At 42.0% G+C, this 22,652-nt stretch overlaps 1 long non-coding RNA gene across 1 annotated transcript; it reads right to left on the bottom strand.

The window, feature by feature from the left end:
- Positions 1 to 12,520: 12,520 nt before the first annotated feature.
- Positions 12,521 to 21,880, bottom strand: LOC113888943. The gene is made up of 2 exons (XR_003510129.1): positions 21,579 to 21,880; positions 12,521 to 12,749 (listed from the first exon to the last, which is right to left on the bottom strand). It is a non-coding gene; the product is annotated as an uncharacterized LOC113888943 (long non-coding RNA).
- Between the last annotated feature and the right edge of the window lie 772 nt (positions 21,881 to 22,652).

The following is a 22,652-nucleotide window of genomic DNA, read 5'->3' as shown; positions in this document are numbered from 1 at the left end:
GATGTACTCAGCATAAAAGTTATACTAAATCAGGATGACAATATACAGCCTTGCATGCCATTCACAATTTTGAACCAGTCCATTGTTCCTTGTCAGGTTTCTAACTGTTGCTTCTTGACCCCACATACAGGTTTCACAGGAGACAGGTAAGGTGGTCTGGTATTCCCATCTCTTTTTAAAAATTTCCACACTTGATTGTGATCCAAACAGTCAAAGGCTTTCATTTTTCAATATATATTTATTGAAGTGTAATTGATTTACAATGTTATATTCAGTTCAGTTCAGTTCAGTTGCTCAGTTGTATATGACTCTTTGTGACCCCATGGATGGCAGCACACCAGGCCTCCCTGTCCATCACCAACTCCTCGAGTTCACTCAAACCCACATCCATCGTGTTGGTGATGCCATCCAGCCATCTCATCCTCTGTCGTCCTCTTTTCCTCCTGCCCCCCAATCCCTCCCAGCATCAGAGTCTTTTCCAATGAGTCAACTCTTCGCATGAGGTGGCCAAAGTACTGGAGTTTCAGCTTTAGCATCAGTCCTTCCAAAGAACACCCAGGACTGATCTCCTTCAGAATGGACTGGTTGGATCTCCTTGCAGTCCAAAGGACTCTCAAGAGTCTCTTCCAACACTAGAGTTCAAAAGCATCAATTCTTTGGTGCTCAGCTTTCTTCACAGTCCAACTCTCACATCCATTCATGACTACTGGAAAAACCGTAGCCTTGACTAGACGGACCTTTGTTGACAAAGTAATGTCTCTGCTTTTTAATATGCTATCTAGGTTGGTCATAAGTTTCCTTCCAAGGAGTAAGCATCTTTTAATTTCATGGCTGCAGTCACCATCTGCAGTGATTTTGGAGCCCCAAAAAATAAAGTCTGACACTGTTTCCACTGTTTCCCCATCTATTTCCCATGAAGCGATGGGACCAGATGCCATGATCTTAGTTTTCTGAGTGTTGAGCTTTAAGCATATACGTTTTCATATTCTTTTCCATTATGGTTTATTACAGATAGTTCCCTGTGCTATACAGTAGGACCTCGTTGGTTATATATTTCATATTTAGTAGTTCATAGCTGCTTATCCCAAACTCTCAATTAACCCCTTCTCTACCCCCTTACCCCTTTGGTAACCATAAGTTTGTTTTTTATGTCTGTGAGTGTTTCTCTTTTTTAAATATGTTCGCTTGTAACATAGTTTGATTCCACATATAAGTGAAATCCTATGATGTCTGTCTTTGTCTGTCTGACTTACTTCACTTAGTATGATAATCTCTCGGTCCATCCATGTTGCTGATAAATGGCCTCATTATATTTCATGCTCTTATGGCTGAGTAGTATTCTGTTGTATATGTGTACCACATCTTCTTTATCCATTCATGTGTGGATGGACATTTAGGTTGCTTCCTTGTCTTGGCCCTTGTAAATAGTGCTGCTATGAACGTTGGGGTGCATGTATCTTTTTGAATTAGAGTTTTCTCTGGATATATGCCCAGGAGTGGGTTTGAGGGGTCATATGGTGTGTTCTTGCTAAGTCACTTCACTCCAGTCGTGTCCAATTCTGTGCAGACAACAATGTTGTGTTGGTTTCTGCCATACAGCAACATGAATCAGCCATAGGTATCCATGTGTCACCTCCCTCTTCAGACTCCCTCTCGACTCCCACCCCATCTCACCCCTCTAGGTTGTCACAGAGCACAAAGTTGAGCTCCCTGTGTTATACAGCAACTTCACACCAGCTATTTATATTACATATAATAATGTTTATATGTCAATGCTGCTCTTTCAATTCGTCCCACCCTCTCCTGCCCCCGCTGTGTCCATGAGTCTGCTCTCTATATCTGAATCCTATTCCTGCCCTGCAAAGAAGTTCATCAGTACCATTTTTCTAGATTCCATATATATGTGTTAATGAACGGTATTTGTTTTTGTCTTTCTGACTTACTTCACTCTGTATATATAACAAGCTCTGGGTAGGAGGTCGGGTTTGAGAGCTCGCACTCTTTAACTACCACACCTGCCCAAAGATCCCAGGTCCTGCCTCTGCAGGGAAGCTCACCCCATGAGTTTAAACACAGGGAATTGGAAAGTGTTTCTGTGGAGAGTGTATGTTTGCAGTTTGCTTAAAGTTCAACTGAAATAATACACGTACACTCACACACACCCACACAGTGCTCCAGATAAGTTTCTGAGTCATAGAAGGTTTGTGTCTCTACACAGTTTTCACACAGGTTTTATCTTTAGATCTCCCAATTCTTACAAAAAAATTTTAAGGCTGTTTTAAAATCTTTCAGGTAGAAAAACTGGCTTACATAAGAGTGATGTTCCACCTGGTGCTCAGGCAAAGGTGTTGAGTGTGCCTGAGGCTGGAATATTAAACAAGTATATGGAGAAGGATGCTTTTTACCTACACTCTGAGTTTTCTAGGTGACCATGTGAGAAAGAAGAGAAGTCATTATGTGTATGAAATTTTCAATACCAAAATTAGTAAAATATGTAAACTTAATTAAAATCTGTCAACGGTTCCCTACTTACTATATAAGCATCAGTACAGCTCCTAACAAAGGTCTAAATTTTAGTTTTTGTGTTTTTGAAAGTGGGTGTTATTGATGTTATTACAGTCATTTCTGTGTTTCTTTTGTTACAAAAGGCACAGTGTTTGCATTCTCTCTCAGGGTATATGTGGCATAAGACATAGAGGCTAGGTAAGTTACAGTTGTCTAAATATATGAGTTCCACATTCTATAATGTGTTCTATGTTTCTGGGTCACTGCCAACCCCATTTTGCCTTTTCAACTGTCTCCCGATTAAGCTCTGCCTGTAGAGATTTCCAGAGAAAGGCAAGAAGTCTGAAGGACGGAGAATCCACTATGTATTTTCACTGCTCCTGCTTCCTCTCAGTTTCACCCCTATAAAGGCAAAAATATTTTTTCAGATGAATTTTTAAAAAGAATTCTATTTTATGCCACATAAGTATTTATGATATATAGTATATTGAACATATACTGATATTATATTAAATACATATTGTGTTACATATACTGTGTTTTATATATATATATCACTGGAGTGTGTTGTCATTTCCTTCTCCAGGGGATATTCCCCATCCTGGGATCAAACCCAGGTCTCCTGCATTGCAGGCAGATTCTTTACCATCTGAATCACCAGGAAAGCCCCATATATATATGTATATGTATATTATACACACATACATATATATGCATATAATATTTTCTTTATCGTTTCATCTGCCACAAACACTTAGGTTGTCTTCATTCTTGACTATTGCAAATAATGCTGCAATGAACATATAAGAGCAGAGCAGGAATCATGTCCTTTGGATATATTTTCAGGAGTGGGATTGCTGGATGATCTGATAATTCTAGTTTTAATTTATTGAGGAATCTCCACACTGTTTTTCATAGTGGCTGCACGACTTTACATTCCCACCAACGGAGCAGAAGGGTTCCCTTTTTATCACAACCTTGCCAGTGCTTGCTATTTCTTGTCCTTTTGATAATAGCCATTGTAACAGATGTGATGTCTTTTTTCACATTTTATTTTATATTGGAGTATAGTTGATTAACAATGTCATGATAGTTTCGGGTGTACAATATAGATGTAAGTATTATTTTTCAAATCCTTTTCCCATTTAGGTTGTTACATGATATGATCAGAATATTTCTCTTTGGGGGGCCATGCCACGAGGCTTGTAGGATCTTAGTTCCCTGACTAGGGGTCAAACCCATGCACCCTGCAATGGAAGTGTGGGGTCCTAACCACTGGACCACCAGGGAAGTCCTCCATGTATCATTTTATCGATTGAGAATTTCTCCGTTGCTCTTGAGTTGACTGAGTTCATTATACATTTTGCATATGAACCCCTTAGCAGATACATGCTTTGCAAATATTTACCTCTGCTCCATAGGTAAGTTGCCTTTTCATTTTGTTGATTGCTTCCTTTGCTGTGTAGAATCTTTAGTTTGATGTAATTCACCTGTTTATTTTTGCTTTAATTGCCTTTGTTTTGGGGTCAATTAAAAAATTCTTTGTCAAAACCTATGTTAAAGTGCTTACCCCAATATTTTCTTCTCAGAGTTTTCCAGTTTCAGGCCTATGTTTAATCTTTATACATTTTGAATTGACTTGGGGATATGGTGTAAGATAATAGGCTATGCTTTCCTCATGATGTTTTCTTGATTGTTGTTTTCCTTGCTTGCAGGTGGTCTTCCCAACCCAGGGACCCAACACACATCTCCTGCAAGTCTCCTGCATTGCAGGGGAATTCTTTGCTGCTGAGCTACCAGGAAACACTCATTGCATGTTCTTGGAGCTCTTGTCAAATAGGTGAGCATATATGTGTGGGTTTGGCCTTCCCAGGTGGCACTAGTGGTAAGGCACAGGTTGGATCCCTGGTTTGGGAAGATCCCCAGGAGGAGGGCATGGCACTGCACTCCAATATTCTTGCCTGGAAAATCTCATGGACAGAGGAGCCTGGTGGGCTACTGCCCATAGGGTTGCAAAGCATTGGACATGACTGAAGTGACTTAGCATGCACTCATGAACTCACGCATGCACATGTGGGTTTATTTCTGGGATCTGTATGTTGTTTCAAAGATCTGTGTATCTATTCTTATGCCAGAACCATACTGTTTTGATTACTATATCTTTGTGATATAATGAAATCAGGAAGCACAATGCCCCCAGGTCTGTAATTTGTGCAGTGGTTCATCAAAGGGTAAAAACAATCAGTTATAAGCTAAATAAATTCTAGGGATCTAACATACAGCATGTTGAATATAAATTTAAGACATTGTATGGTATACTGGAGACTTGATGAGGGAGTAGATCTTAGTTTTATCCCACACCTCCCTTCCTAAAATCCTTTAACTATGTGAGGTAATATGTGTATTAAGTAGCCTGTGGTAATCATTTAACAATGTATGCATACATCACATCACATTGTTCAACTTAAATATACAAATTTTATTTATAAATTATACCACAACAAAGTAGGAGGGGATGGGAGGCATGCATATCCTGTTCACACTGAAAAATTGATATAGGGACTACCCTTGTGGCTCAGTGATAAAGAATCTGCCTGCCAATTCAAAGGACATGGGTTTGATCCCAGGTCCAGGAAGATCCCACAGACTGTGGAGCAATTAAACCCGTGTGTCACAACTGCTGAGCCTGAGCCCTAGAGCCCATGTTCTGCAATAATAGAAGCCATTGTAGTGAGAAGCCCTTCCACTGCAACCAGACAGTAGCCCCTGCTCTTCACAGCTAGAGAAAAGCCTGCGCAGCTAAATAGACCCAGCATAGCTTAAAAAATAAATGCTAAAGTAGTCCTTCAGGCTGAAGTGAAACACCGGTGGGCACCTATTTGGAGGACTGTGAAGAAATAAACCACAAAGGCCAAGGGAACTGCACAGATAAATGCGAAAGCCAGTATTCCTGCACTTTGGGTTTATAACTCCTCTTTTCAAACAATACTTATTTATTAATGGACACATTGGGTCTTCATTGCAACACGATCTTCACTGCATCGTGAGGGCGTCTCTCCAGCTGTGACACATGGGCTCCAGAGCATGCGGGCTCAGGAGTTGTGGCCCCAAGGTTTAGTTGAGCCACCACATGTGGCATCTTAGATACGGGTTCAGGGTTTGAACCTACATCCCCTGCATTGGAAGGCGGATTCTAAACCACTGGACCACCAGGGAAATCCCCGTGACTTCTGTTTATCTTCTCCTCTCTTTGTATTTTGATTTAAAAGAAAAATGTATAAAGCAGTAACCATAAATCTGTAAATAGGAACCATATGCAAACCTGCCATTTATCACAATAAATAGAGGAATGTGGCAGAGCTGGGAGGGAACAGAGTTTAGAATACTAAGAAAACTATCTCAGTATTAACACAAACTTGACTTTTTTAAAGGTAAGATAATAATTATAATTCGCAGCATAACCCCCCAAAAAAGCACGAAACAAATTTAAAAACTCCAGACTTAAAAATATTTTAAAAGTAAAGAGTAAGAGTGATAATCACTTTGTGCAAGAGAAAATTTCAATTAATCACAGAAAAAGACTGTAATTGAGGAGTGATGGAAGAAAAATGGGCTGACATGTGGAAAGTTAGAAAACTGTTAGGAAAAATCTTTCCTCAGAAATATCTCTGCAATGCTGCTGCTGCTAAGTCGCTTCATCATGTCCGACTCTGTGCGACCCCATAGGCGGCAGCCCACCAGGCTCCTCTGTCCCTGGGATTCTCCAGGCAAGAATACTGGAGTGGGTTGCCATTTCCTTCTCCAAATCTCTGCAATACCAACAGATAAAACTATTCAATGAAAAGGCAGATTGGCAAAGAGGATTAACAATAAATGTAACCCAGTATATGTTATCTATTAATATAAGAGTCTCGTCTTACATCCAAAAAGAGTTTGAAAACAAAAGGGTAGAAAATGGTATCCATGCAAATCATCCCAAAGTGGGAGTTACAGTGGCTGTACTGGCATTAGATGAAATAGATTTTAACAGAACTGTTTTTTTGTTTTTTTGTTTTTTTTTTTACAGAATAGCAACAGATTTCTATATTAATAAAAAATCAGTACACAAAGGAGATGTATGAGTTATATATCCATAAGTTCCCAGCAGCCTCCCCAAATATATGAAACAAAAAGTGACAGAACTGGATAGAGTACATAGTTCTAAATAATCCTTGGAGACTTCAACACTCCATTTTCAATGAGGAACAGGCACATAGACAGGAGACCAATAGTGAGATCAAGGAACGGAACAGCTAGACCTAACTAACATCTGTAGAGCACACAGCCAAGAAAAGCAAATGTGTTTGGAAAGCAACACAGGGAAGCCACAAGGCTTCCCTTGTGGCTCAGCTCGTAAAGAATCCTCCTGCCATGCGGGAGACCTGGGTTCAATCCCTGGATTGGGAAGATCCGCTGGAGAAGGAACGGCTAGCCACTCCAGTATTCTGTCCTGGAGAATTTCAAGGACTGTATAGTCCATGGGGTCACAAAGAGTTGGACATGACTGAGTGGCTTTCACTTGGAAAGCAACAGCAAAGGAGACAGGGAAGTTTGCTACCCTTGCTTGAAATGGGCACACTTGAGAAGCAACCGGGATGACTGCCCCATGGTCCACCCCCTGCTGCACCCCATGATCCATCTTCAGTGACCACCCTACTACACTGGATTTCTGATCCCCAAAGACTCTAGGCAGGCCCCTGGAAAGTGGGAATCAAAAGCAGAACTGTTAAGAAGCTTTGTCATCAGCACCCCCTGTCACTATCGGCTGAACACTCCCTAGACTTCCACTCTATGGATTCACTGATGATCCCCAGCCTCAGACTGCGTCCTCAGAGGTGCCAGGCAAAGGGGGCAAAACAGCCCACCTCAGGCCAGGATACAGTCAATTCACCATAGTTCCCTCCTCAGGCACGAGAACAACAAGATAGGGTGGGAAGAGACGGCCGAGGTCGAGAAGCAACAGAACAGGCACAAGCCAAAGCACAATCCAGGCACCTTTGGCAGCTTCAGCCCAGGTCACCATCAACTTAAACTAACAAAACTTTTAGTTAGCAAAAGAGAAGCGAGTTAAAGCTGTTCGGGCTTCCCGGGTCGTGGTTGGGCCATCTTGTTGTGACACCAAAAGTTCTGTTTATCTCCCATCTACCCTACTAATGAAGGAGGGATCCCCTACCCTAAGAAGTGTGAGATGGCCAAGCACACGACACTGGACTGATGGACAGCTGTTGGTGAGTCTCAGGTACTCACAGCCTGGGTGGACAACAGGGAATGCCATGCAAGAAATGGGGGAGTGTGGCTCTGGAGTAGAGTTAAGCGGCAGGGACCATGGGAAATAGATGTTGTAGTAACAAGAGGATGGGGCACACCAGGGTTCCCACATGAGGGGATCGTTGTCCTGTAGGAATCATTGCACTGCCTGGCAGGGAAGTAAAGCTTGGTGGCTGCAAGAATGGGCAGAGTGCGGCTAGTCTGGCTGATAGGAGAGAATCAGCTGGGTGGGGTATTTTTCCCACAGGGAGGGGGACATTGCAGGTGAGAGCAGGAGAAAGCACAGTTGGGCCAGCAGGGTATTTGAGTCTCAAAGTCATCAAGGCAGCTTAGAAAATTTGAGGTCTTAATATACAGATGGGAAGCCTATGTAAAAAGGTCTACAGATGAAAAGCAATCCTTTTCAAGATGCCAGTGACCTATTTTGCAGGAAAAAAAATGGTCCTATAATTTATGTGGAATTGCAAGAGACCAGGGAAAACTAAGACAATCTTGAAAAAGAAAGTTGGAGGAGCCTATTACAAGCCCCTCTAACCTGGATCTCAGAGCAGTACTGTGATCAACAACCTGTTCAGCACAGGCACTGTGACCGCCATCCTCTACGAATGCCCCGAAGATCCTTGCCTCCTGGTGTTCATGTTCTAGTGTAGAGCCTTACCTCATTTAATAAAGATGACCAAAAGACCCTGATGCTGGGAAGGATTGAGGGCAGGAGGAGAAGAGGGCGACAGAGGATGAGATGGTTGGATGGCATGACAGACTCAGTGGATATGAGTGTGAACAAACTCCAGGAGATAGTGAAGGACAGGGAAGCCTGATGGGCTGCAGTCCATGGGGACATAAAGAGTCAGACACGATTTACCAACTGAACAGCAATGTGACCAGCCATTTGTTGCACAGCAATGGAAAAGTAAAATACATGTTGGCACTGAGAGTAGGGGTTCATGGTAAACAATAACAACAAAGAAAGGACTTTGAGAGAGTATTCAGTTCAGTTCAGTCACTCAGTGATGTCTCTTTGCGACCCCATGAACTGCAGCACATCAGGCCTTCCTGTCCATCACCAACTCCCGAAGTTCACTCAAACAAACGTCCATCGAGTCGGTGATGCCATCCAGCCATCTCATCCTCTGTCGTCCCCTTCCCCTCCTGCCCCCAATCCCTCCCAGCATCAGTCTTTTCCAATGAGTCAACTCCTCGCATGAGGTGGCCAAAGTATTGGAGTTTCAGCTTTAGCATCAGTCCTTCCAAAGAACACCCAGGACTGATCTCCTTCAGAATGGACTGGTTGGATCTCCTTGCAGTCAGGGACTCCCAAGAGTCTTCTCCAACACCACAGTTGAAAAGCATCAGTTCTTCAGCACTCAGCTTTCTTCACAGTCCAACTCTCACATCCATACATGACTACTGGAAAAACCATAGCCTTGACTAGACGGACCTTTGTTGGCAAAGACATGTCTCTGCTTTTAATATGCTGTCTAGGTTGGTCATAACTTTCCCTCCAAGGAGTAAGCATCTTTTAATTTCATGGCTGCAATAACTATCTGCAGTGATTTTGGAGCATTAGCGATAGTCAAAGATGCTTTGAAGAGAACCTTATCAGAAGCCCGGTTGAGGGCAATTGTGGAGGCTGCCAGTGAGTTATAAGGGAAATAGGGAAAGTGCTATGGAAACTGGAGGAAAGGATCCCTTTTTATATTTTAGCAGAAAGATAGGAGAAAGCACAGCACAAACCAATCAGAAACAACATGAAGCCCTTCAAATGACATTATGTGGATAAATTTCTACTTGGACTGCCCTTTTGTATTTTTTAAAATTTATTTTATTGAAGTATAGTTGATTTACAATGTTGTGCTAATTTCTGCTGTACAGCAGAGTGATTCAGTTATACATGCACATGTATAGTTTTTCATATCCTTTTTCCATTATGGCTTACTCTAGGATATCGAATACAGTTCCCTGTCCTATACAGTAGGACTTTGTTGTTTATCCATTCTATATATAATAGTTTGCATCTGCTAACCCCAAACTCCCAATCCATCCCTCCCCCACACTGCTCCCACTTGGCAATCACAAGTCTGTTCTCTAGGTTTGTGAGTCTGTTTCTGTTTCACAGGTAAGTTTACGCGTGTCATGTTTTAGATTCCACATATAAGTGCTACCATATGGCATTTGTCTTTCTCTTTCTGACTTACTTTACTTAGTATGGTAATCTCTAGGCCCATCGATGTTACTCCATATTGCTGCAAATGGCATTATTTCATTCTGAGTAATGTATCACATCTTCTTTATCCATTCATCTGTTGATGGACATTCAGGCTTTTTCCACGTCTTGGCTATTGTGAATAGTGTGGCTATTGTTTATGTATTTTTACTGTAAGGTGTCTCAATTTTTCTCTGAATGTACACAAAGGATAAATTATAAATCAATGAAAATAAATGTTTTAATGTAGTTTGTCAGCTACCTAATGGAGTCAGACTTTTACTACAAAAGTCTGGGGGTGAGGACACAAGTTTCTAGTCTCCAAGGTATTATTATTATTTAATTGGTTACATTCTCTTTGCTTTATTTATAAAGTGGTACTTGCACTGGCTGTGGGACTCGTGCATTTTAACTTCTTAGGGATAATAGTAACACTATGAAAATTAAATTAAAATGGTAAGACTAAGAGCAAACACTTACATGACACTTAAGTGCCACGTGCTCTTCTGAGTGCTTTATATGTATTAACTCATTTAATGAAATTAAATACTGAGTGGGGGAGACAAAGCCCTCTGCCACTCCGTACGGAATACTGCATGTTACTATGTGGTCATGCACTTTTAAAATATTAACACCGATGACAGAAAAGAGGATGGCGTTGCATTAACTTATTTTAGTGCTCATTTATGGAGCACCTACTAAGAAGAAAACACAGTAGTACTGATAGGTGCTTTGGGAGAGACAGAGAGAAATAAATCCCTTTAAGATCCCAATCATTCAGAAGCTCATATCCTAGGGGTTGGGAGATGGAAGTAGACACAAATATGTAAAAATGTGAAAATATATTAGGATATGAGACATGCTACCATAGAATATGAAAGAGGGGAGGGGGTGGTACCAATGAGACCTAGAGAGCACCTACACTGCCTTACCAAAACATGCCTAAAGGAAATCCTCTACCGTCAACCCCCTGGCCTTTCTCCTTCTCTGATCCTGTATTCTGGTCAATTACAACTTCATCCCCCCGTCACCCCCCTTAAATAGCTTCCATTTCTTAGGCCCATTTTCTTCTTTCCATCTTTTTGGCATGGGAAGGTCAGGAAATATTTCAGACCTACATAATGGTATAAAGAATACTGCATCCGTGTACCCATCACCCAACTTCAGAAATTTTACACTACAGATACAGCTGAAGCCCGGTACGTACCTGTGTCCTCCAGAAAGATATGCCCAAGTCCAGGTCCCTGGTATCTGTGAATGTGACCTTATTTGGAAATAGGGTCTTTGCAGTTGTAATTACATCAGGATCTAATTTAATGGAGTCACCCTGGATTTGGGATGGGCCCTAAATGGACTGGGTGGTATCCTTATGACAGAAAGAGTGTGATTTGAGATACACAGACACAGGGAAGAAGGTCATGTGAAGACAGGAGTTATTTTGCCACAAGCCAAGAAGTGTCAGAAGCCACCACAAACTGGGGGTGGCAAGGAGGATTCTCCCCCAGAGCCCCTTGCTTTCAGACTTCTGACCTCTAGAACTGGTGAGCGAATAAATTTTATGTTGTTTTAAGCCACCTACTTTGTGGCAATTTGTTACGGCAGCCCTAGGAAAGTAAAAGTAACCCTTCCCAGTTGAATTCTCCTCTCTCCCTCTCCACCAGCCTAAGCAAGGTGTTTATCATCCTCATGCATGCCTTTCTACAAGTTACATATGCATGCATTCCTTCCATGCATACCTTTTACTACATATATGTATCTATAATCAGTGAATGTTTTGCATGTATTTAAATCTCATATTCATATCATAATGGTTCTATCCTTCTGAACCTAGTTTGTTCCCTCATCCATTTTTTTCTTCACTGCCAGGAGGTTTTTCTGTATCTCAGGGCCTTGAGAATTCTAGTCTCGTCCCCACTCCTTTACTGTCAGCCTTTACTGTCCCATTCAGCTTACCTGTGTATCAAGTCACTGAACAAACGATGGTCTTACCACAGGACAAACTCAGTCCCTCACAACACCCATCCCCTGCCCCATGCCCATCATTGCTCTTAGACGGTGATGCTCAAACTTTGAGATGCCTCAGAGTCACCTGGAGGACATGTAAAGCCTGATAGCTGGGCCACCTTCAGAATAATGATCCAGTAAATCTGGAGTGGGGCCTGAGAGGTTGCACTTCTAACAAGTTCCCAGGTGATGCTGATGCCGCTGGTCTGTGGCAGCTCAGTAGCTCCATCTGGTCTCCAGATAAGCTTGGTCACCCCCTGGTTCCTCTCACTAAAATGAAGTAGGGCTAGACCTCTGTCTCTCTCTTTACATAAATTGTTTGTCAATTGATATATTAATTAACCTGAGGCTGCAATAAAGGCTTCCTGATAACTTGGTTGGTAAAGAATCCACCTGCAATGCAAGAACTTAAAAAAATGGTTTCAATGACAGTAAAGTGGACCAAAACAAAAAGATACAAGATTTGCATCAGTGTTACACATCAGAAAAATCTGCGGCTTATCCATGGCTAGCAAATTTTTATTTTTATCATGAACAAACGCAGTCAAATATATCTGACAAATGTAAGAAAAAAAGTCAGATGTCAGTGGATAAGACATTTCACATGATGAAATCTGGAACAAAACCAGTGTTGATAAAATTCCCACTGGCTACTGAGAAGCCGAAAATCTCATTCGTGAGGGACACGTCCATTGTTTCTTCCTCCATCATGTCTTTCTATGCTTGACAGCTGTGGGATGAAGTAAGAGTCAATTAACAATTGTAAACCAGGGGGCAGTCCCAAGATAGCAGAGGAATAGGACGGGGAGACCACTTACTTCCCCCACAAATTCATCAAAAGATCATTTGAATGTGGAGCAACTTCCACAAAACAACTTCTAAATGCTGGCGGAGGATACCAAGCACCCAGAAAGGCAGCCCAATCTCTTCAAAAGGAGGTAGGACAAAATATAAAAGACAAAAACTCAGAGAAAAGATTTAGGGACGGAGACCCATCCTGGGGAGGGAGTCAGGAAAGAGGAGAAGTCTCCACACAGTAGGAAACCCTCGCACAGGAGTGTCTGAGGGGAGTTCTGGAATCTCAGAGGGCAACATAACCAGGAGGGGAAAAAAAAAAAAAACACAGAATACACACCTAAGCACAACTGCCAGTGGAGAAGTGGCCCAGACACTCGGGTCCACCACCAGTGAGTGGGGGCTGGGCAGGGAGGCGCAGCCTGCATAACTGGTCCTTAGGGTAAGGACCAGGCCTGAATGCCCTGAGGACAGTCTGAGGGAGCTAATGTGAGACAGCAACCCAAACCGTGGGATCACCAGAGAGACACACAAAAGAGACCTTTGTCACGAAAGGCTCTATCAGCACCCCTGGCACGCTCACAGAACAAAGGATTGAGCAAATACCAAAGGAGAGCAAGCCAGCTGCCACATAGGGCCCTCCCTCCCCGGAGGCAGAGAGGCAGGCAAGAGACAGCCAGAGGCAGAAGGCAAGGGGCTGCTGCAATCTCGGCCCCAGAGATGACATCTTCCACCAAACTGTGAGCAGGCTCGCAGTTGCTAACCTCGTCTTCTTGGGATCCTAGATGGTTGACATCTGCCAGGAGTGTCACAGCCTGGGATCAGCTCCCCAGAGGAGACATACGGTACACCTGGAACTGCGCTCTTGTGGAAACTGAGTGGCGGGGACCAGGCAGGTGAGTTAGACGCATGGCCCACCGAGCACCCGGTCGCCTGAGCTGCTCGGACCTGGGAGGGGCACAAAACGCACAGCCTATCCGGGTCTGTGCCCTTGTGGAGCAGCTGAGAACCTGAGCGGCTCAGACCTGGGAAGTGCACGAAACGCAGGGCCCACTTGGCACAGTGCCCTTGCAGAGCACCCTGGAGACTGATCAGTCTAGACCCGGGAAGCACATGCTGCCTTGGACTGTGGCAAACCGTAATGTGGTCCATCCACTGCGAGCACTCCCCACACACGCCAGTGGTGTTTGTTTGCAGAGTCCCTCCGTCTCCACAACACAACTGAACAAGTGAGCCTAAGTGGCCACCTTCGCCCCCTTGTGTGAGGGCAGAAATTAGACACTGAAGAGACTTGCAGAGGAAGCCAAAATAAACAAAGAAAGGGGAACCGCTTTGGAAGTAACAGGTACAACAGATTGAAACCCTGCATTTAATACTGGAGACATCTGAGGGGCGCCTATAGACCTTGAGAACAAGTACAAGCCAGAACAAGGGATGATCTGACACTGAACAGACCCCACAATGCCCAGAGAAATTCCTAGATATATTTTTACTGTTATCACTTTTTAATTTTTTGTTAATTTAGTTTTTATCACTCCTTTAACTTTCATTTTTATAGCCTACTATTACGTTTCCCACAAAACCCCTATTTTTATTTAGAAAACAAATTCCATAGTTCTTTGATTACTGTGACTGATTATGTTTGTATTTTTTATATTTTATTTTTGAGAGTCTAACCTCTCTCCCAGGTTTATAATCTTTGCTTTTTGATATTTGTTATCAATTTTGTACCTCTAAGAATCTAATCTTCAGTATCCATTTTCACTTAAAGATCTGATTACTGGCTTGACTGCTCTCTCCCTTTTCTCCTCCAGGTCACCTCTATTGCCTTCCTCCCTCTTCTCTTCTGTATATAACTTTGTGAATCTCTCTGGGTGTCCCAGGCCGTGGACAGCACTTAGGGATTAGATTAATGGCTTGATTGTTCTCTCCCCTTTTGACTCTCCCTTTTCTCCTCCTGGTCACCTCTATCTTCCTCTTCCCTCTTCTCTTCTCTATATAACTCTGTGAATCTCTCTGGGTGTTTCTGGCTGTGGAGAACTGTTTCATCAATAAACTTAGGGGTTTTATCGTCTGTGCTGTGTGGATGGAGAAGTCTTGAGGCTACTGTAAGACAGGGACCAAAAGCCAGAGGCAGGAGGCTTAACTCCAAAACTTTAGAACATCAGAGAACGCCTGACTCCAGAGAACATTAATAGACAAGAGCTCACCCCAAAGTCTCCACACCTACACTGAAACCAAGCTCCACCCAAGACCTAACAAGAATCAGTGCAAGACACACCACAATAATTCTCCAGCAAAACAGGAACCCAACCTTGAACATTAAAAATGGGCTGCCCAAAGCCATGCTGAACCCATAGACACCCCAAAACTCACTACTGGACACTTCACTGCACTCCAGAGAGAAGACATCCAGTTCCACCCACCAGAACACAGGCACAAGCTCCCCCCAACCAGGAAACCTTGACAAGCTGTTAGTCCAACCCTACCCACAGGGAGAAGACTCCACAATTAAGAGGAACCACAAACTTCCAGCCTGCAGAAAGGGCACCCCAAACACAGCAATCTAAACAAAAGGAAAAGGCAGAGAAATATACAGCAGGTGAGGGAACATGCTAAAAACCCACCAAACCAAACAAAAGAGGAGGAGATACCTGAAAAGGTATTCAGAATAAGGACAGTAAAGATGATCCAAAATCTTGAAAACAAAATGGAGCTATGGATAAATAGACTAGAGGCAAGGATCGAGAAAATGCAAGAAATGTTTAACTAAGGACCTAGAAGAAATAAAGAAGAATCAACCAGTAATGAATAATGCAGTAATTGAGATCAAAAGCACTCTGGAGGGAACCAACAGTAGAATAACTGAGGCAGAAGAGAGGATAGGTGAGGTGGAAGACAGAATGGTGGAAATAAATGAAGCACAGAGGAAAAAAGAAAAAAAAGTATCAAAAGAAATGAGAACAAACTCAGAGACCTCTGGGACAAAGTTAAATGCCCCAACATTTGAATCATAGGTGTCCCAGAAGAAGAAGACAAAAAGAAAGTGAGTGAGAAAATACTTGAGGAGATAGTAGTCGAAAACTTCCCTAATGTGGGGAAGGAAACAGCCACCCACGTCCAAGAAACCCAGAGCGTCCCAAATTGGATAAACCCAAGGCAAAACACCCCGAGACACAAATTAATCAAACTAACGAAGATCAAACTTTAAAAGCAGCAAGAGAAAAGCAACAAAAAACACACAAGGGGATCCCCATAAGGATAACAGCTGATCTTTCAATAGAAACTCTCCAGGCCAGAAAGGGATGGCAGGACATACTTAAAGTGATGAAAGAGAAAAACTTACAACCAAGATTACTCTACCCAGCAAGGATCTGATTCAGATATTAAGGAGAAATCAAAAGCTTTACAGACAAGCAAAAGCTGAGAGAATTCAGCACCACCAAACCAGCTCTTCAACAAATACTAAAGGATCTTCTCTAGACAGGAAACACAGTAAATGTTTATAAAAACGAACCCCGCCCCCAAAATGTAAATGGCAACAGGATCATACTTATCAATAATTACCTTAAATGTAAATGGGTTAAATTCGCCAACCCAAAGACAAAGACTGGTCAACTGGATTAAAAAAAAACAAGACCCCTATATATGCTGTCTACAAGAGACTCACCTCAAACCTAGGGACACGTACAGACTGAAAATGAAGGGCTGGAAAAAGATATTTCATGTACATGGGGACCAAAAGAAAGCAGGAGAGCAATACTCATATCAGAAAAAACAGAATGTGAAATAAAGACCATGATAAGAGACTAAGAAGGACACTACATAATGATCAAAGGATCAATCCAAAAAGAAGATATAACAATTATATATGCACCCAACACAGGTGCACCTCAATACGGAAGGCAAATGCTAACGAGTATGAAAGGGGAAATTAAGAGTAACACAATAATAGTGGGGGACTTTAATACCCCCCCACACTTATGGATAGATCAACCAAACAGAAAATTAGCAAGGAAACACAAGTGCTAAATGATACAATGGACCAGTTAGAGCTAATTGATATCTATAGGGCATGTCACCCAAAAACAATGGAATTCACCTTTTTCTCAAGTGTACATGGAACATTCTCCAGGATAGATCACATCCAGGGCCATAAATATAGCCTTGGCAAAACTAAAAAAAAAATTGAAATTATTTGAAGCATCTTTTCTGAACACCAGGCGGTAAGATTAGATGTCAAGTACAGGAAAAAAAAAAGAAAACTATTAAAAATACAAACATATGGAGGCTAGACAACATGCTTCTGAATAACCAACAGATCATGGAAGAAATCAAAAAGGAAATGAAAATCTGCATAGAAAACAAGTGAAAATGAAAACACAACAAGCCAAGACCTATGGGATTCAGTAAAAGCAGTACTAAGAGGGAGATTCATAGCAATACAAGCCTACCTCAAGAACCTAGAGAGACATCAAATAAAGAACCTAACTTTACATATAAAGCTAGTAGAAAAAGAAGAAAAGAACCACCCCAAAGTTAGTAGAAGGAAAGACATCATAAAGCTGAGAGCAGAAATAACTGAAAAAGAAACAAAGGAGACTGTAGCAGAAATCAACAAAACTAAAAGCTCGTTCTTTGAGAAGATAAATAAAATAGACAAACCATTAGCCGTCTCACAGGAAAAACCGGGAGAAGAATCAAATCAATAAACTTAGAAACAAAAATGGAGAAATCACAGCAGACAACACAGAAATACAAAAGGTCCTAAGAGACTACTATGAGCATTATATGCCAATAAAATGGACAACTTGGAAGAAATGGACAAATTCTCAGAAAAGTATAACTTTCCAAAACTGAACCAGGAAGAAATAAAAAATCTTACCAGGCCCATCACAAGCAGGGAAATTGAAGCTGTAATAAAAAACCTTCCAACAAACAAAAGCCAAGGACCAGGTGGCTTCACAGGTGAAATCTACCAAAAACTTAAAGAGCTAACACCTATCCTACTCAAAACTCTTCCAGAAAATTGCAGAGGCGGGTAAAGTGCCAAACTCATTCTATGAGGCCACCATCACCCTAATGCCCAAACCAGACAAAGATGCCACAAAGAAAGAAAACTACAGGACACTTTATCACTGATGAACAGAGACACAAAAATCCTCAACAAAATTCTAGCAAACCAAATCCAACAACATATTAAAAAGATCACACATCATGACCAAGTGGGCTTTATCCCAGGGATGCAAGGATTCTTCAGTATTCACAAATCAATCAATGGGATACACCATAGGAACAAATTGAATGATAAAAACCATATGGTTATCTCAACAGATGCAGAGAAAGCCTTTGACAAAATTCAGCGCCCATTTATGATAAAAACTCTCCAGAAGGCAGGCATAGAAGGAACATACCTCAACATAATAAAAGCCATATACGACATGCCCACAGCAAACATTATCCTCAATGGTGAAAAATTGAAAGCATTTCCTCCAGAATCAGGAACAAGACAAGGGTGCCCACTCTCACCACTACTATTCAACATAGTTTTGGAAGTCCTAGCCACAGCAATTGGAGAAGAAAAATAAATAAAAGGAATCCAGATTGGAAAAGAAGACGTAAAACCCTCACTGTTTGCAGATGACATGATCCTCTATGTAGAAAACCCTAAAGACATCACCAGAACGTTACTAGAGCTAATCCATGAATATAGTAAAGTTGCAGGATATAAAATTAACACAGAGAAATCCCTTGCATTCCTATACACTAACAATGAGAAAACAGAAAGAGAAACTAAGGAAACAATCCCATTCACCACTGCAATGAAAAGAATAAAATACTTAGGAATAAATTTACCTAAAGAAACAAAAGACTTATATATGGAAAACTATAAAACACTGATGAAAGAAATCAAAGATGACACAAATAGATGGAGAAATATACCATGTTCATGGATTGGAAGAGTCAATATAGTGAAAGTGAGTACACTACCCAAAGCAATCCCTGTCAAGCTACCAACGGGATTTTTCACAGAACTATAACAAATAATTTCACAATTTGTATGGAAACACAAAAAACCTCGAATAGCCAAAGCAATCCTGAGAGAGAAGAATGGAACGGGAGGAATCAACCTGCTTGACTTCAGACGACACTACAAAGCTACAGTCATCAAGACATTATGGTACTCGCACAAAGACAGAAATATAGATCAGTGGAACAAAATAGAAAGCCCAGACATAAGCCCATGCACCTATGGATACCTTATCATTGAGAAACGGGGAAAAAATATACAATGGAGAAAAGACAATCTCTTTAACAAGTGGTGCTGGGAAAACTGGTCAACCACCTGTAAAAGAATGAAACTAGAACACTTTTTAACACCATACACAAAATAAACTCAAAATGGATTAAAGATCTAAACCTAAGACCAGAAACTATCAAACTCTTAGAGGAAAACATAGGCAGAACACTCTCTGACATAAATCACAGCAAGATCCTCTATGACCCTCCTCCCAGAGTAATGGAAATAAAAGCAAAAATAAGCAAATGGGACCTAATTAAACATAAAAGCTTTTGCACAACGAAGGACACTATAAGCAGGGTGAAAAGGGAGCCTTCAGAATGAGAGAAAATGATAGCATACGAAGCAACTGACAAAGAATTAATCTCCAAAATATACAAGCAGCTCCTGCAGCTCAATTCCAGAAAAATAAACAACCCAATCAAAAAATGGGCCAAAGAACTAAACAGACATTTCTCCAAAGAAGACATACAGATGGCTAACAAACACATGAAAAGATGCTCAACATCACTTATTATCAGAGAAATGCAAATCAAAACCACAATGAGGTACTATCTCTTGCCAGTCAGAATGGCTGCCATCAAAAAGTCTACAAACAATAAATGCTGGAGAGAGTGTGGAGAAAAAGGGCACCCTCTTACACTGTTGGTGGGAATGCAAACTAGTACAGCCACTATGGAGAACAGTGTGGAGATTCCTTAACAACAACAACAAAAAAAAAAACTGGAAATAGAACTGCCATACAACCCAGCAATCCCACTGCTGGGCATACACACTGAGGAAACCAGAGTTGAAAGAGACACATATACCCCAATGTTCACTGCAACACTGTTTACAATAGCTAGGACATGGAAGCAACCTAGATGTCCATCAGCAGACGAATGGATTAGGCAGTTGTGGTACATATACACGACGGACTATTACTCAGCTATAAAAAAAAAAAAAAGAATGCATTTCAGTCAGTTCTAATGAGGGGGGTGAAACTGGAGCCTATTATACAGAGTGAAGTAAGTCAGAAAGAGAAACACCAAATAGAGTATATTAACGCATATATATGGAATTTAGAAAGACGGTAACAGCAACCCTATATGCAAGACAGCAAAGAGACACCGATGTAAAGAACAGACTTTTGGACTCTGTGGGAGAACGCGAGGGTGGGACGATATGAGAGAATAGCATTGAAACATGTATATTCCTCTATGTAAAATAGATGACCAGTGCAAGTTTGATGCATGAAGCAGGGCACCTGAAGCTGGTGCTCTGGGACAACTCAGAGGGATGGGGTGGGGAGGGAGGTGGGAGCGGGGTCAAGATGGTGGGACACATGTACACCCATGGCTGATTCATGTTGATGTATGGCAAAAACCACCACAATATTGTAAAGTAACTGGCCTCCAATTAAAATATATAAATTAATTTAAAAAATTGTAAACCAGTAACAGGCAACAGTGACTTTCTAAATCTAAGAAAACAGTCAGTCCTACATATGCCTGCTAAGTCAAAAGAGAAATTACCACATTTACCTCTCTCAACACAGACCTTGACATATGTCATCAATCACTCACCCCTCATACCAACGTCCTCTCCCACTCGCCAAACACCAAAATGCCTGCTTTGTTGGTGGTGGTTTTTCTTGAGAGAGACTTTTATCTAATAAGTCTTTCCACCTTACAAGCCTGTGCTCTCTCAATCAATCACACTCTTAAACTCCCAGACTCTCAGTTTGCACATCCATAAAAGGAAGAGAAGAAAGACAGGAAAAAGCAAAGCAAGAAAGAGAGGGAGGGACAGGTCAGATATAAGTTGACTTAATGACCAATTCGGTGATGGACAGGGAGGCCTGGCGTGCTGCGATTCATGGGGTCGCAAAGAGTCAGACACGACTGAGTGACTGAACTGAACTGAACTGAATGACCAATTCAGCAGTGAACAACAATCTCACCATGACTAATTTGCTTTTCTTCTGATTGTCCCATGAACTAGAAAAACTTAACAAATAGGTATTAGTCATTAAATGTGCTCCCACTTGAAAATTTTTCACTGACTACATCTTTGTCAATAGTCACAAACTCAAAGGCATTTGCTTTCTCCCGGTTAGGACAAAAGACCGTATGTCTGTAGCTCAGTGCTGAAGGCCCAGCTAGTGTACATTCCAGTCACCTTTAGTCGCTTGTTCTGGTTAATTGCGTTCCAGACAAACAGTGGTCTCTGCTACCAGGTCTCAAAAATTTCCCACGTGGGGAAGCCTTACAGCTACAGCTCAAAGGACCTGTAGCTGTGAATGAAGTACATTTCAGAACATGCTGTGTTCTATATTATCTAGCACACAAAGTATTATTAACATTAAGCTGTTTTGAAACTAGACTTTAACCAAGTTTTAATTATTATTTACTTTGGGGAGAACACTTAAAAATGTATGTCAGGAATGGTGGCTGGGTAATACTCAGAGCTGCACAAAGATACCTGGGTTCTCCGGGGCTGTCCTCTGCTGGGTCCAGGTCCTTTCCAGGTCCTTCTTCTGGTTTTTTATCGCTGTCCTCCTCCTCACCTTCAGCTTCTTGGACCTCCTCATCAGACTCTTCATACTGATAATCACTCGCTTCTTTTGTGAAGTATAATACAGACTTTGGGACTGGAACTTCACGGAAAAAAATAACCCAATTTATAATCAGTAGCCACATCCAGTACTCTACCCCCAGGGAGGAGAGAAGTAGGTGAAGAAAGAATAGCTGGGCACCTTCCTAGAGGTTGGTGTGACACCTTCAGGGCACTCACATTTCTGCAGCTTCAGGGTTTTCAGGGTGAGGTCTTTACCGTCTTTCCAGTAGATTTCACACCCTGTGCTGCTGATTATTTCTGGCCCTTTGGAGAAGGGATCAGAATCATCTGGGTCTGACCGCATTTGGTATGTTTCTGTCAGAACTTCGTTGAAAAAGTATTCCTTTCACTTAAAAAGAAATTTTACAGTGACGCTCATTGGTTCCCGGACCCCTGAGAATTTTTATTTTTACATCTTTCAGGTGCTCCAGTACAAGTGCATCATTTTCCCAGATCACGCTACCGAGAATCTTTAGGTTTTTAAATGCCCTCAAGCAAAACGAGGGATGCCCTTTGTTTCCCCTTCCCTTCAGGCTCTCTTTCCATCTCTTCCCAGGCTCCTTCTGGAACAGGTACTGGCCACTAACATTCACGTTCTGTGGGCTCATGAATTGCATTGATGATGTCAGCTCTCTTATCAAACAGAGGCTGGCAGAAGGAAGCACACTTTTTCTCAAGACCGTAAAGGTCTTTATAGAATTGGGCTTCCACTTGTGAAAATTATGCCTGGAGGTTTTTGAGAGCTTTGACCCGCTGCTTAACTGCTAGAGGCCAGTGCTGAGTACAACCTGCCTTTGAGTCTGAGGCTCCCACAGGGTCCGCAAGGGCCTGAGGGCCTCGCCGCCACTTGCCCACCTCGGCCCTGCTGGGACCACAGGCTCCAGCCTCCCAGGACTCAGAGGGAACAGCCAGGGCGCCACCCTCCCAGAGCTCAGCCTC

This window comes from Bos indicus x Bos taurus, unplaced genomic scaffold (assembly GCF_003369695.1).
Source record: "Bos indicus x Bos taurus breed Angus x Brahman F1 hybrid unplaced genomic scaffold, Bos_hybrid_MaternalHap_v2.0 tig00003274_arrow_arrow_obj, whole genome shotgun sequence".
NCBI classification, from domain to species: Eukaryota; Metazoa; Chordata; class Mammalia; order Artiodactyla; family Bovidae; genus Bos; species Bos indicus x Bos taurus.
Note: the sequence above shows the minus strand (reverse complement) of the source record. Positions and strands in the feature narration are given on the sequence as shown.